Source organism: Mustela putorius, unplaced genomic scaffold (genome assembly GCF_011764305.1).
Source record: "Mustela putorius furo isolate JIRA1106 unplaced genomic scaffold, ASM1176430v1.1 tig00003836_pilon_pilon_pilon, whole genome shotgun sequence".
NCBI classification, from domain to species: Eukaryota; Metazoa; Chordata; class Mammalia; order Carnivora; family Mustelidae; genus Mustela; species Mustela putorius.
Genome location: NW_025421989.1, coordinates 6961695 through 6975722, shown reverse-complemented (window position 1 = coordinate 6975722; position 14028 = coordinate 6961695).

The following is a 14028-nucleotide window of genomic DNA, read 5'->3' as shown; positions in this document are numbered from 1 at the left end:
GTGTCTGATCAGAAAGCCAAGGCTCCGATTGTCTCAAGAAATTAATACCAGCTAGAAATCCAAGCGTGGATTAGCGACTCCATTTTTTTAAAAAGGAATTTGTATCTGATTTTTAAAATGATACATGTTTATCGCAGAAAGTTCCAATTTAAAGAATAACACAGAGGAAAACAAAAAATACACCCATGACCCCACATGCAGCAGAAACGCTGGTTTATTGACCTCAAGGTTATGGAGATGTTGATCCCGAAGAGATGAGCAGAAGGAGGGAGGCAGACACAGACAGAGAGAAAGAGACTCCTTCTCCTTTATGATTTGCTCCTTTCATTTATACTAATTTGGATCCAAAGCAAAGAATCAAGCCAGCCACGCCTGCCAATATCGTAATGAACTCTCTTTTCCATGAAACAGGATTCATGGTAAAGCAGACGCAGCTCCCATTTTAATTCCTGAAGTAAAAAGAAACTCACGACAAGATGGCCTCCTGCAGGAAGTGACGACACAGGCTAAGCCCCAAGGACAAGTCTGTATGCACAATGCTGCCCTGGGGACATTGAGTTCAACGAGGGGTTCTCAACTTTTGGTGATTTTGTCCTGCGGGTGACACTGGCAGTGTCTAGAGACCAAAAAAAGTTCTTGGGTGGGGGCCATGCTACGGGCACCTGGTGGTGGGGGGGACCAGGGATGCTGCCAGCTATCTGGGGGGGTGCACTGGGCTCCCCTCACAGCAGAGTGTGGTCCAGTCCCAAGGTCACCAGCACTGAGGGTGAGGAACTTGGGGTTAAACTCATTGCATCTTCATCCACAGAGAGTCACAACCTAAGGGGCTACGTGGCTGCAGAGTCAACAAGAGACCAAACCGCCTGTGCTTCCTGTGATTCAGTGCGTGGAAGGATATTCCGTCAGCCGAGCACTGTTTAAAAGCTCTGCTGTGAAGACAAAACGAATAAAAGAGTTTAGTGCCTGGCACTTCGTTTGTGGCTCCAGAAATGGTCACTATGGTCATTGTGGGCTAACCCCAGTGACTTCTGACACGTGGCTTCTAAACTGAGAGGTAGACTTGAGGTGTCCTCGGGCAGCGGATAAGCCGACAAAGGGCTCTCGGGTGGGGGGAAAAAATGGAGTCATTTCCTTACGAGTTCGTTTGCGTCTAAACCAGAGTAATGCCTCATGTGGCTAGAAGACTTTTTGGGTGTCCGTTGTTTTGTAATCACGGTACAATCAGATGGCCTAAGAAATTCTTCAGGCTCTAGATTGCTTAGCCTTCCCCGATGCTAAGCACCTTCTAATGACAAATGCTAAATGAATTTGTGGTAAATGTTGTAACGATATTCTGTTGAAGAGTTTTTTCCAGCCAAGTAAATCTTTGGCTTTAGAATTCTAGACAGCTATCATCTGGCTGTGCTTCCCAGCATTAACTAATCACCAGTGAAAAATACAAATGTCATTCACAAATCATATCAAAGACGGGAACAGCTGGAATCAAATTCAAGAGACTGCATCATTTTATCATCTTGACATTAATCATTCTACATGGATAGCCCAGGCAATCTGGAGCAAAGAATTATTTATGTTGCAATATAAACGTTAACCATTTAGGCCTGGGACACTCTCTTCCTTTTCCCTCTGTCCAACCCAGAACAACCCTAGAGACTCAAGTCCGGGGGTTAAACGAAAATGTTTTGTGAAATATTATTTATAAAGTAGCCACGAAAGCTAGGGGGAAAAAAATCCTAATATGTACAAGGCTGAAATGTCTGACCATCCAGATTGGGAGTCAGCAAACTGCTGTCTGTGGGTCCGTGGACCAAACCTGGCCTGCTGCCTGTTTTTCTCTGGCCTGTGAGCTCAGAATGTTTTGGTTGGTTTTTTTGTTTTATTTTGGTTTGGTTTGGTTTGAGGTTTGGTTTTTTTTTTTTTTTTTTTTTTTTTTTTTTTTGCTTTGGTTTGGGTTTTGTTGTTGTTTTGGTTTTTTTTTTCAAATTTTTAGAAAGATTTTATTTATATATTTGGCAGGGAGAGAGAGAACACAAGCAGAGGGGCAGGCAGAGGGAGAGGGAGAAGCAGGCTCCCACTGAACAGAGAGCTCAACTCGGGGATTGATCCCAGGATGCTGGGATCATGACCTGAGCCAAAGACAGAGGCTTAACCCACTGAGCCACCCAGGAACCCTGGGTTTGTTTTACTTTTATACGGTTGGAAAAAATAAAAAGAATAAAAACATGGTGGCAAGTGAAATTTATATGAAATTCACATTTCAGTGCCCAGAAAGAAAGCATCATTGGAACCCAGCCGTCCATTGGCTTACAAGCTGTCTCTGAGACCATACAGATCACAAGTCACAGAATATTTATTACCTGGCCTCCTCCAGAAAAATCTTGGCCCACCCAGATCTGGGAATCTAGGGACTCAACACTCTATTTTTTTTCTATGCAATAATTATAAACCTGACCAAGTATCTGTAGGATTTTACCTGCCTCACCCATACGCTGCTTCCCAATAGGACAGCCCTCTGGAATCCTGGGGGGCAGTTACCTCTCCCCTGTTGTGAGTGGTCTCGGTGCAAAAGTAATTCCAACTCCTCCAGCCGACATGTTGGCCTCTTCTGCCTTTGTGTCCCTAAATCTGTGCTTAAGATTTCAGAGGCGGGCCTGCCTCCAACGGATTCTTCGTGTATTCACTCGACAAACACCTGGGGAGCAGCTCTCATTTCCCAGGCGCTGCGCTAGGCTCTGCACAAGGTAGGCGAAGTCTTGGTGCCTGTGGAGTGTACCAGTGAGACGGTCACAGAGACGGTCACAGTGGCTGTTTGACAAGGAGTTGGAGAGGTCGGTTGGTGGACATTGGTAGTCAGGAACAGCCGTCCCTGACGAGGCCGTGTGCAATGCCCACTTCCCGTGGACACGGACCCAGAATGGTCACGAGGCCGGTTTTTAGCTCAAAGGAGACATGAAGGCTGGAGAGAGAAAACTGGAAGTCACAAGTCCTCGAGGAGAAATGTAAACCCCTGAGCCTCTGAAGAGAGGGAGTAGAGGGGGTGAGGGAAATGTCATGCCCCGAGAAGCCACAGGAAGAAATGGTTTAAGGATGAGGAAGGCACTAATGAAGAAAACGTCGGAGGCAGGCCTAGAAGCCGTAGGCTGGGCCTACGGTCTCATTGCTGGCAGCCCTCACAGACAGAGAAGAAAAGAAATCCCCTCAGCCGAGCACATCTCCTTTCCCCCATTTTCCTGGGACGAGATGTCAGAAGATCTGGATTAATTTCAATACCGAGTCGTAGGTGATGGCTAAGGGTCTCCTCAGATGGTTCTGGGGTAGAAGAAGTGAAGACGAGGGAGTTGGCTACGCAGATGGGAAGCCACAGGCTTCGTGGTGTGAGCCTAGTCCGTGAAACCTGTCCCTTCACGCTCGAGCCCGGATCTGGCTACACCACTGCAGTGTTCCATTTCCCAGAAGCCATGTGGCAGAAAGGATCTCCGTCCACCAAACATTTTCCACCCTCTCCTTAGGACAGAGTCGTCACTACGAAATGGCCACCGAGCAGGCGACAGTGTACATATTTCTCTTTGTGCTAAACGAGATTTTTTCCAATGGGAACTCGAGTTTTGACGTGGCCTTCTCGATGCTTCTCCCTGTTCCCTTTCCCTGAGTTTCCTTGTAAAACAAGCAGAATCGTGGGACACCAGGCGAGCCAAGTCACAGTCAACATGTGTCCTTAATTTGGGATCTATTAGTCTCTATATTTTTCATAATTAAGCAAATAATTTTCAGTACCTTAATGAAAAGAATGTTCAAATCTTGAGACCCTTCTACTTTGGGACCAAAGGCAGGCGACCTGGAGCATCTTGTGCCATTATCTCGCTCATGACCTCGTTTGTTTATTATTATTATTATTATTATTTGAGTTCTTGGTGCTAAAACATGTTTAACTGGGCTAAACCACGAGTGGGAGTGGAGAACTGCAGTGAGCTTTCTCTAAATCATTTAAAGATGCCCAGAAGCCATCTGGAACACCAGTATTTGTGAGGACCAACTGAGGGGAATGTAAAACAGCGACTTGCGAAGCCAACACAGAAAAGCGCTTCAAGTGACAACTTGAAAGGAAGGCTGGTACAGAAAACCGATAAATGTTCTCATGAACATTGGCGTGGAGCACATGGAGCTCCATCTGCTGGAGCCCCCTCACTCCCTGCAAGTGGGAGCCACAGATGTACTGCCGAGCGGATTTGAAAACCACTGGGCTACACAACTGGAAGGTACTCTCGGATTAGCTTTGTCCGAGTCTCATCCCCAAGGTCAATTTGGTCTGCTTCCTTACCCTGGCGATCCTGGCAGGTTAGTCCTTGTCCAATAAGATCCAGAGGTTGCATTTGGAGAAGGACACTGGGGAAGAGGCTGAATATTTTGGAGCTAGAAGTTTGCCCCTTTCTGAGACCCCAACAACAAAAGGGGAACAGGGACCTCCTTAACCTCTAAAAGGGCTGAACCGGGAGAAGGATGAAGCATAGAAAGAAATGCTTTATGGGAGATTCTGGAAAACACCACTCAAGACTCCTTCTGACCCAGCCTTGGAAGCATGGGTCTCCAGTTTTTTGAGAGCCACTTTCGGAATCTAAAGAGCAAATTAAATTGAAAAATTCAATAAACTGTGGGAGACTACCCCGTTTGGATTTTTACAACGGTGTGTTAGTGTGGCCTCCAGCAGTCAGATTCTCCTTCTCTTTGAATTCACTTTGTTACTTTAAATTTATACACACTTTTAAACGTCTGAAGACTTCATATAATCCCTGTATTTTGTTCACATGAACAAACTTAAATTAAACCGCTGGGACACCAAATTCATGGAATCTTTCTACCGCGTTTCCTTATTTGTCAGGTTTTTGCTGTATTAATGGTGATAGCTATAAGTTCTTGATAACATCAAATTAAGCATTATTCGATACAAGAACTTTTCCAAAGAAAAGAACTTTCATAGCCGAGTTCAACTCAAACATTTGTCTGCTATTTTTCCCGCTAACGATATTGACGTTTTACTGTATTAGTTCATTAGAGCATGAAACTTCCTGTCTTATTTTTGAAAAGCTATTTTAGTACTTCGTAGAAAAGTAACTCTATACCGCTGGGACGAAGCAAATGCAATGGAACGATCAACCACTCAGTGGGAAAGAAGCCCACTGCAAGCCACGAATCGTTATTCTAAATGGAGCACGTTTTAGTCCGCACTTGACACCACGATGGGTTCCTCACGACCTCTCTGAATAGTAGATCTTCTTTGTTTTGCTTGTTTTGTTTTCTTGGACAAGTTTGCTCTCCTTCTCCATAGGTCTGGGTAGAGATGTTAATTTTTCTAGAAGAATGTCTACCTACCTTCACGATGCTGAGTTTGAGTGGTTTGTCCAGCAGCAGCAGTAGCAGGGACACTGAACTCCCACTCTGTTGTCAACTGAGTGACCGGGATGGTGCTGCTCTTTCAGTCCCAAATGTCCCGACCACCGTGCGGATACCAGAGCCGTGGCAACATAGGAGAGGTGGGTTTTGCGTTCCCGCACTTCGCAGCCGAGCAGGGAGAAACAGAAGGGGGCTCCACATCCACTTCACCCAACAGAATGCTGGGCGTGGGTCAAGGTGTAGACAGAGGAGGCCCTTGACAGAGGCTGGCCCCTGGGTTTAGGGGAGGCAAGCTGGGGTTACAAAGGGGAAGCGCCATTCTAACTTGGTCACTTAGAAATGGTACTGCGGACCAGATGGCCGCGCTCCTGCCTCCTGAAAGACGCATTTGTCTGCACGTGGGATTGTGGGCATCGATGCACGTTTCAGTACTGGTGTTACTCGGGTTAACTGGTACCCAGAGAACTGGTTGATTGACTCCAGATTTTCCTTTCCCATTGGTTTTGGAGCAATGTAGGAGCCACAGCTTCAAACACAAATGCTCATCGCAAAGGGCCTGCCATCGGAATTGTAAGCCTGAGCTCTTCTCTGGGCCCCACTATCATCTGTGTGTGCAATGCTATGAAGGCCGATTAACCTCTCTAGGTCTGGAAAAAGGACTTACAAGCCTTGAAGCAGATGTGCAACTGAACAGACTTAACATTAACATTCTTTAGAGGGCGGCATCATATAAATGGACTGAAATGCTGCCTTTTGCTCATTGCTCAAAAGGAAATGAGGACCGTAAAAGAGTAAAATAACACAAAATAAAAGCTTATAGCTTATTAACTGCTTCTCAAGTTAAGGTGTGCTTTGGCAGACCCGTTCTTTAAAGGGACAAAGAAATACTCTTGCCTTTGCTGTCGCTGTCACAAATGCTCAGTGCCACTGTTGGGGCATGGAAGTCACCATGGACAAATGGGAACACATGGGCACCATGGTGCTCCGGCAAAAGTCTGTTTACAAATGGGAGCAGAGGGCCGGATTTGGCCTAAAGCCTGTAGTTTGCCAACCCCTGGTCTGTGTTAAAAAATGATATCTGGGGGGCTCCTGGGTGCTTAAGTTAAGCCTCTGCCTTCAGCTCAGGTAATGATCCCGAGGTCCTGGTATGGAGCCCCGCATCGGGCTCTCTGCTCAGCGGGGAGCCTGCTTCCCCCTCTCTCTCCGGCTGCCTCTCTGCCTACTTGTGATCTCTCTCTGTCAAATAAATAAATAAAATCTTAAAAAAAAATAATATCTGTGGTCCTTCCATTCTGCTCAGCCACATGAAAACTTTTAGTCATTATATTAAAAATAGAACTGAGCAACAGGACTGTAATCCTGGCTAGCATCTCCAGAATGTGCTAGAAGTCATTAGCAATATCAATGGATGCCTTTGCCTTTCTTGTGTAAGGTGGTTTATTTTTAAATGAAACAAAACCTACATCATCATGAGACACAGTGTGGGTCACTGGGATTCTGTGCTCATTGACTTAATCATATAGAATAACTATAAAGGAACACAAAAGGGGAACATATTTCTAAGAAAAAAAGGCTGTTTTTGAGGCATCTGAGTGTCTCTGTCAATGAAGTGTCTACCTCTTGATTTTGACTCAGGTCATGGTCTCAGGGTCATGGGATGGAGCCCCACATCGGGCTCCATGGTGAGTGTGGAGTCTGCTTCAGATTCTCTCTCCCTCTCGTTCCTGCTCTCTCTCTCTCTCTCTCACTCGCTCGCTCGCTCTCGCTCTCAAATGAAATCTTTAATTAAAAAAAAAGAATGGGCGCCTGGGTGGCTCAGTGGGTTGGGCTGCTGCCTTCGGCTCAGGTCATGATCTCAGGGTCCTGGGATCGAGTCCTGCATCGGGCTCTCTGCTCTGCAGGGAGCCTGCTTCCCTCTCTCTCTCTGCCTGCCTCTCCATCTACTTGTGATTTCTCTCTGTCAAATACATAAATAAAATCTTTAAAAAAAAAAAAAAGAATAAAAGGTTATTTTTATTTATGATCTTTTTCTGGTATGTCATTTTTCCTAAATCTATTTTCATCTCCAACATAAGAACTCTTCAGACTATAAGCATCCCACGTTTTTTAAATTAAAAATATTTATGTGTAAGATACATGGCTGAAGTCATAGATCACGGCAAGCTCACCACCTCACAGAAGAGACCAAATCACAAGGGAAACCACCAAGCAGGGCAAAAAAAAAGTGGAGCCAATCTTTTTGAGACAGGAAGAGCCTTTACCATCCACCCGGCCCAGGCCCCACTGTACACTTGGGGGGCTTTATCCCTGAAAAGGAGACTTTTCTGGTTTTTTGCAGATAGACCATGTCCCAGGGACTCTGCTTGGTCAGGAAAATGCAGTTCTCAGCAGGGAAACCAGGGACATTCCAGGCGCGCGTGCTGCACTCATGCAGCTGGGACACGGGTGTCCCACCCTGGCTAATGACCCACCTGGCTGAAGGATAGCAAAACTCGTTCCAGATCCCCGCTACTGGCACACGTGAGTTGGACGACACACTCTCGCTCCTGGTCAGGACGGGTCAGACACTGCCCAGGTAAGAACACATCTTGGCAGCCCGGGGATCAGCCTAGGGAGGGAAGAAGGCGGAGCCGCTGATAGGTGGCCATGACCCCGTTCTTCCTGCCGGTACTGGGCCAACAAGCTACCTTGATTCTGAAGAGTTCGTGTGTGGCTGCTCAGAACAGATGAGCGGTCTGCACAAAGAAGGTTCCTGTTTAGCGTGGCACCTCTTATCTCCAGACCCTGAAACCCAATTCCCTGAGCACCGCTCAAACCCTACAGAGGCTGGAAAGCCATTGCATTTCATGTCACTGAAGGTTTAAATGGGCTCGGCCAAGAGCAGGTTCGACCCTCTCTGGTCTCAGCACTGTTTTGACTCGCTGTGTGATTTCCAGCCAGTTATTTGCTTCCTCCGTGCCTGAGCCTTCTTCCCTTACACAAATGGGGGATGAGCGATGTTGGTCCACTTCGTAGCACTGCCAGGACAACAGGCAAGCTCGTGCCCGTGAAGTTGTTCTAGCCGCCCAGACGTCACCCACGTGTACTAGTTACATTGCGTGTTTTCTGTGTTTTCTGATTCTTTGACCTTTGGAGCCTTGTTGATCCCGGAGAGCTTGGCCCTCCAGAGCGAATTCAGCCCCAGAGCCAGCCCACACCGGCCACCTTCCTGCTCGATCTAGCTCTCCCGGGTTCAGCCGCCACGGTCAGAAGGGTTCATGTCACGGTCAGAAGGTTTGCACCCCTCCAAAATTCATATGTTGAAGCCCCAGCCCCCAGTACAATGGTACATGGAGGTGGGGGTCTTTGGGAAGTGATTCGGTCCTGAGGGCGAAGCCCAGTGTTGGGATGAGAAGCCGCAGGGAGCTCCGGCGTCCCTGCCTCCAGGAGAGGACACTGCGAGAGCCTGCCACCCAGCACAGGGCGGTCCGCAGCCCCTGAGCGCGGACTTCCAGACTCCAGAACTGCGGGACACAGATGTCTGTTGTTTATAAAGCACCCAGTCTGCGGTGTTCCATCAAGCAGCCTGAACAGCCCACGGCAAGTGCCCTGCGCTCACGTCTCCCCAGGGCCCGCTACCAGGTGATGAGGGGCAGTCCCTACCTCCGGAAAGGCACTGAAATTATTCAAACTCACCAATCCCCCGTCTATCTATCCTGCTTTGTCCCTTTTTTGCCGTGCAGAGCACTATAAAGGCTTTTCCCATGCCCTGCCTTTGCGCCTCTGCCTCCAGACTCTCGTCCCTCCCCGCGTGGTCCTGGGAGGTATGTCTATGTGGTGACTCCTGTTTCTAGAGATCGGTGAGTAGGAACTTCCTTTGTGACCCTCATTCCCAAGTCTGGGTGTCTTCCCAGAGTTGATGAAAACAAATTCCAGGGCCACCTTCAACACGGCCCCCCTCCTCCGGTAACCCTCTGCCCCGTTCCCTGCCGGGGCACCAGCCTGGCTGCATTACAAATCACCACAAACTTGGCGATGTAGAACAATGCACATTTATTCTTACGCAGTTTCTTCGAGTCGGGTCCACACACGGCTTAGCCGGGTTCTCTGCTCCACGGACTGTCACAGGTCTGCAACTGAGGGGACGGCCAAGGCTGGGGCATCATCTCAGGGCTTGACTGGAGAAGGATCTGCTTCCCAGTTCGCGTGCGGTCAGGGTTCAGTTCCTAGAGGGTGGTCGGACTGAGGATCTCCGTGCCTCAGTGGCATTTGGCTGGGGGTGGCCCTCGGTTCCTCGCCATATGGGCCTGTCCCCCATGGCCGCTTGCTTCCTCAAAGTGTGCAAGCTCAGAAGACCATACGGAGAATCAGATGGCAAGACAGAAGTCACTATCTTACGGATGCTAATCACAGAAGTGACATCCCATAACTTTTGCTGTGTTTCCTACAGTAAGAAGCATTCACCTCGTTCACGTTGACGAGGCCAAAGGATGTAGCTATAAACATACACCTTTCCATGCTCAGCCCCTTTTCAAAGCTCACATGAACACAAAAAGCCCCTTGGTTTTTGACGAAGAAGCATCAGGTCTCCCGTTTAACGACTGAAAAAAGCAATGTGCGTTACTCGGCCAAAGTAGACAGAGCCTACGATGTTTAAAATTTCTAAAAATAAAGTTACGTACAGCCCTCTGAGGTGTTCGCCAGTTAATATTTAGAACTGAGGATTTAAAAATAATCAGTATCCACGAAAAGCAGTCTCTTTCCCTTTTTTTCTTAATGCTTTTTTGAGCAGAAGTGTTTCATAGACTGAACTCTCTAATGAGGGAATATTTATATGACATACCAAAGCAGCTGCGAGTCCCATTTTATGAAACCCAAACCCAGATGGTCTTTTCTTTCCATTGTCTTATGTAATTTATATGAAAGCAGAACATGAAAAAAAAATTCAAATGTAATTTCTTTTCCACCATTTACACTTAATGGTCCTGTAATCACTTTCATGGCCTCAGTTTCTCTGCGGAGTCTCCAGAGGGCCTGTGGATTAGCTCATGGCACAGAGGTGCTCTCCAGCAATTGGAAATGCCCAGCAAGAGTGGAAATGTCTGTTATCATGAAACATGCATTTCCAATTTAGGTCATTCCACCATGTGTCCTCCGTAGAGAGTCCAAAATACTCTTCTAATTTGAATCAGCCCAGAGGGTATAAACTAAAAGAAAGACCCGTAGATGAAAAAAATAAAATAAAATAAAAAGACTGACCCTGAACTCAACTTCTTAAAATGAGTTTTCTGGGGGAGAGTTCTATTCCGTTTGGTCATCTGCAGGGAAATGGAAGAGCGGGCTGAGGGATGAAAGACAGGGGAATACAAAAGGGCTCCGAGAGGTGTCTAGGAATTTCCTTTTGCTTGAGAATTCCTGGAATATGACGAGGAGAGGGTTTAATTTTTCCACTTGGCTTAGTGACAGTTTCTGCCACCTTCCCAGACATTACCTTGACAACCAATTCATGCTACGTTCTTGAGAATTCGTTAGCAGGCTCAGAACAGAATAATAACACCCATTTAGTTATCCTCTGTTTAGAACTGTACTTGTACATGTTGGCTTCAAACACTCTGAAGGGCATTCGGAGCTCGCGGATAGCATTAAATTGGACCGTGTAATGTAGTATATTTCCCAGCACCTCATAAATTGTGTGGTATTCGTATATTCACGGTATAGAGATACCTCGGATTCTCTTTGAAATTAAAAATTATTTTCTTCTCATTTCTCCTTGAGTCGCATTCCCCACATTCTCTGGCGTGTGCGTGATTGGCCGAGGGAGAAGGACTGAGTCCCTCCACCCAGGAAGGACCAGATACCAGGGGAGTTTCAGGGAGGGCGTGCGAGAGCCAGCAACCGGGAGACCTCAAAACTACAGGTAGGTGCAGGTAGGGAGGTCTGAGGAGCCGAAAGAAAATTAATATTGGGGCCTCGGGCACCTGGGGTCTGGAAATTTCCACAAAGCTAGCATGTGGACGGTTTTCTGAGCACAAAATTCTGGGGAATTTAACAAAGGGCATTTAGAGCTTTGTATTGTCCTCTCTGTGCTTCTGAAACTAAATACAAAAGAAAAGTGGGGGGGGGGGACTTTCCACATTTCCAGGCAGCAGCTAAGAAGCAACAAGAGAGTTAAAAAAAAAAAAAAAAACCATTTACACACCATTAAACTTAGAGTACCTCATAACACCGTGAGGTTCTGTGACAGATGCTGAAAATATGTGCCGCGCGATATGCCAGAGGACCTGATCAGGGCTTCCGACGTTGCTCTCTCTGCTAAGCTTATTTTTTCAGAGGATGGACCTGAGAAGTTCTCATACTTCCGTCCACCACGTCTGTCCTGCGGACAAGACCTTGATTTCCCTGCCAGCACCCCCAACAGCAAAAAGAAGTCAAGGCAGCTGGCCCTACCTAGGAGGCCGTGGGACGGCACCTGATGGGCACTGGTAGGGGTGTGTGGGGGGCACACTGTTTCCCCAGCCTCAGAGAGGGGTCCGAGGAGGATTAGGAGATCAAAAGCATCCTGTGACTACTCTTCCCACCTGCTCCCTGTGCAACAGGTCCGGGGCTCAGGGGACTGTGGCTGGAAATGAAAAGCAGTGACTTCGAAGCAAACCTTTCATGGGCTTGGCCAACTGTCCGTCCAAAAAGTCAGAAGTCCCTGCCCCACTGTGATTTAAGTGTGCACGACCAATGCCCTCCCCAACCGGGCTATTTCCTAAGCTGCCACCACGCACTGCAGTTCCCGCTGTCAGCGCCGTGACACAGCCCACAACCAACCCATCGTTAGAAAGAATCTTAACGTCTTCTAATCAAAGAAGAAACCAGGACATTTGGTGGGGGAATGATTTATATCTCATAGGCAGCTTCACATAGTTTTAGAGTTATATCAGTGACTAAAACCACACAGTAAATACCTCCAGATTCAGAGAACTCTTAATATTAAAAAAAAAAAAAAATGGACCTTCAAATCTAAGAAACATTTTGGACATTTCCATAAAACACAATTGATTTTCTTAACTCAATTACCCCAAGGAGAGCCTTAATGAGTACCACTGCTCTTCCTAAATGGAAATCGTCCTGAATTTCAAGATCTTAGGCACATAAAGGTATATTATCTGACCATTTTTTAAATGTAAATAATGTCTCCTATGCCCCAGCAGTCTGCAATTCCCCCAGCAAACGCATTTGGGTAGCAAAACCATATTTTCCCCATTAGAAATTTTGTCTTAAACGAAGCGTCACCCATTAGATAAGCATCTAATTAGAGAACCCTGGGAGCTTCAAGTTCGAATTTGTATCATGCAGCTTACTGCCATCTTTGCTGAAAATGTCTGGATCTCCGCATACAAAAGCACACTGCTCTCTGCTCGTCACGTTTTTAACTTTAATCTCTGCTATTAACAAATCGCATTGTTGGCCTTTGGAAAGCTTCCATTGTCAAAAGGAAATATAATAACCTTTCCTGCAAAGAGGCCAGGTGTCCTGCAGTAACAAGCCTGGTGACAGAGCGGCGAGTCGTCGCTGACGGCTATGCCTTGGTGATCTTGCCGCGGCTGCTGTCGGGACGCTAACAAGCTTGGAGCGGTGCTGTGGGGAAGCTGCTGGAAGACTTGGGAAATACAATAAGCTTGATCTCTCATGTGGGAAAATCTGTGGTGTTTAATAGCTTCATAAAGCGGCGTGCTTTTGTCTCTGTATATAAAGTCCCCAGTAAATTCTTACATTACCACCATTATAGAACGCAGCAACGGAAACGTTGAGCTGTGCTGTGTGATCCCCAGTGGCAAAGGTTAGGAAGAACCAAAATTCGTAATGACTTCCAAGAGAATACTATTAGAGTGTAATTTAAGGAGGCTTGGCGGCCATGATTTTCAGTGTGATGCAAAACGTGCTTTCGTGACACACACAAAGCACCAAGACGGTAACGCTTCCGAGGAAAATTGACAAGAACCAAAAAGATGAAAGGTCGGGAGGGAAATGAAGAGCATAATCCTTCACGACAATGGGCTCTGCGGCAGGAGTTCAAGAAAAGAGACCACATGTCGTTAGGCAGGATTCTATGATGATTCGGAGGTTCTGCTCTCCGCTCTGAAAGGACACTGCTTGCCACCAACTGTCCTGTCGGTGTGCACCTGGAGCCTGTGACTAGAGGCTGAGCCAGGCATTTCCATGGAATCGCCATGGCTCCTGCTCCTACGTGGGGGGCTCTCATCTTGACAGGGAGCCCCGCCAGTCACTCAGACCTGTATGAGAGTAGGAGCCTGGATTTTCCCCAGGTTGCATCCCCAGGTTGGGCGTGCGTATCAGTGTCACTGCGTGGTGAGGACGATCACTTGAGCGGAGGGGTGTCCTGAATATCTAACTGCTCACCATAATATACCACTAGCCAAAATGCATCCATTTTCTGGGAAAGAAAAGACTATAACAGATATATATATATCTGTTATAGTCTTTTCTATATATATATATATATATATATATATATATATATATATCTCGATACATTCCACAAATGTAGAAAGGACATTTTATCTGATAGTCTTAGCACAGGGGTTAACAGGGTCTGTGAAGCCCCAACGGCAAATATTTGGGGCTTCACAGGCCGACGATCTCTGTCTCAGC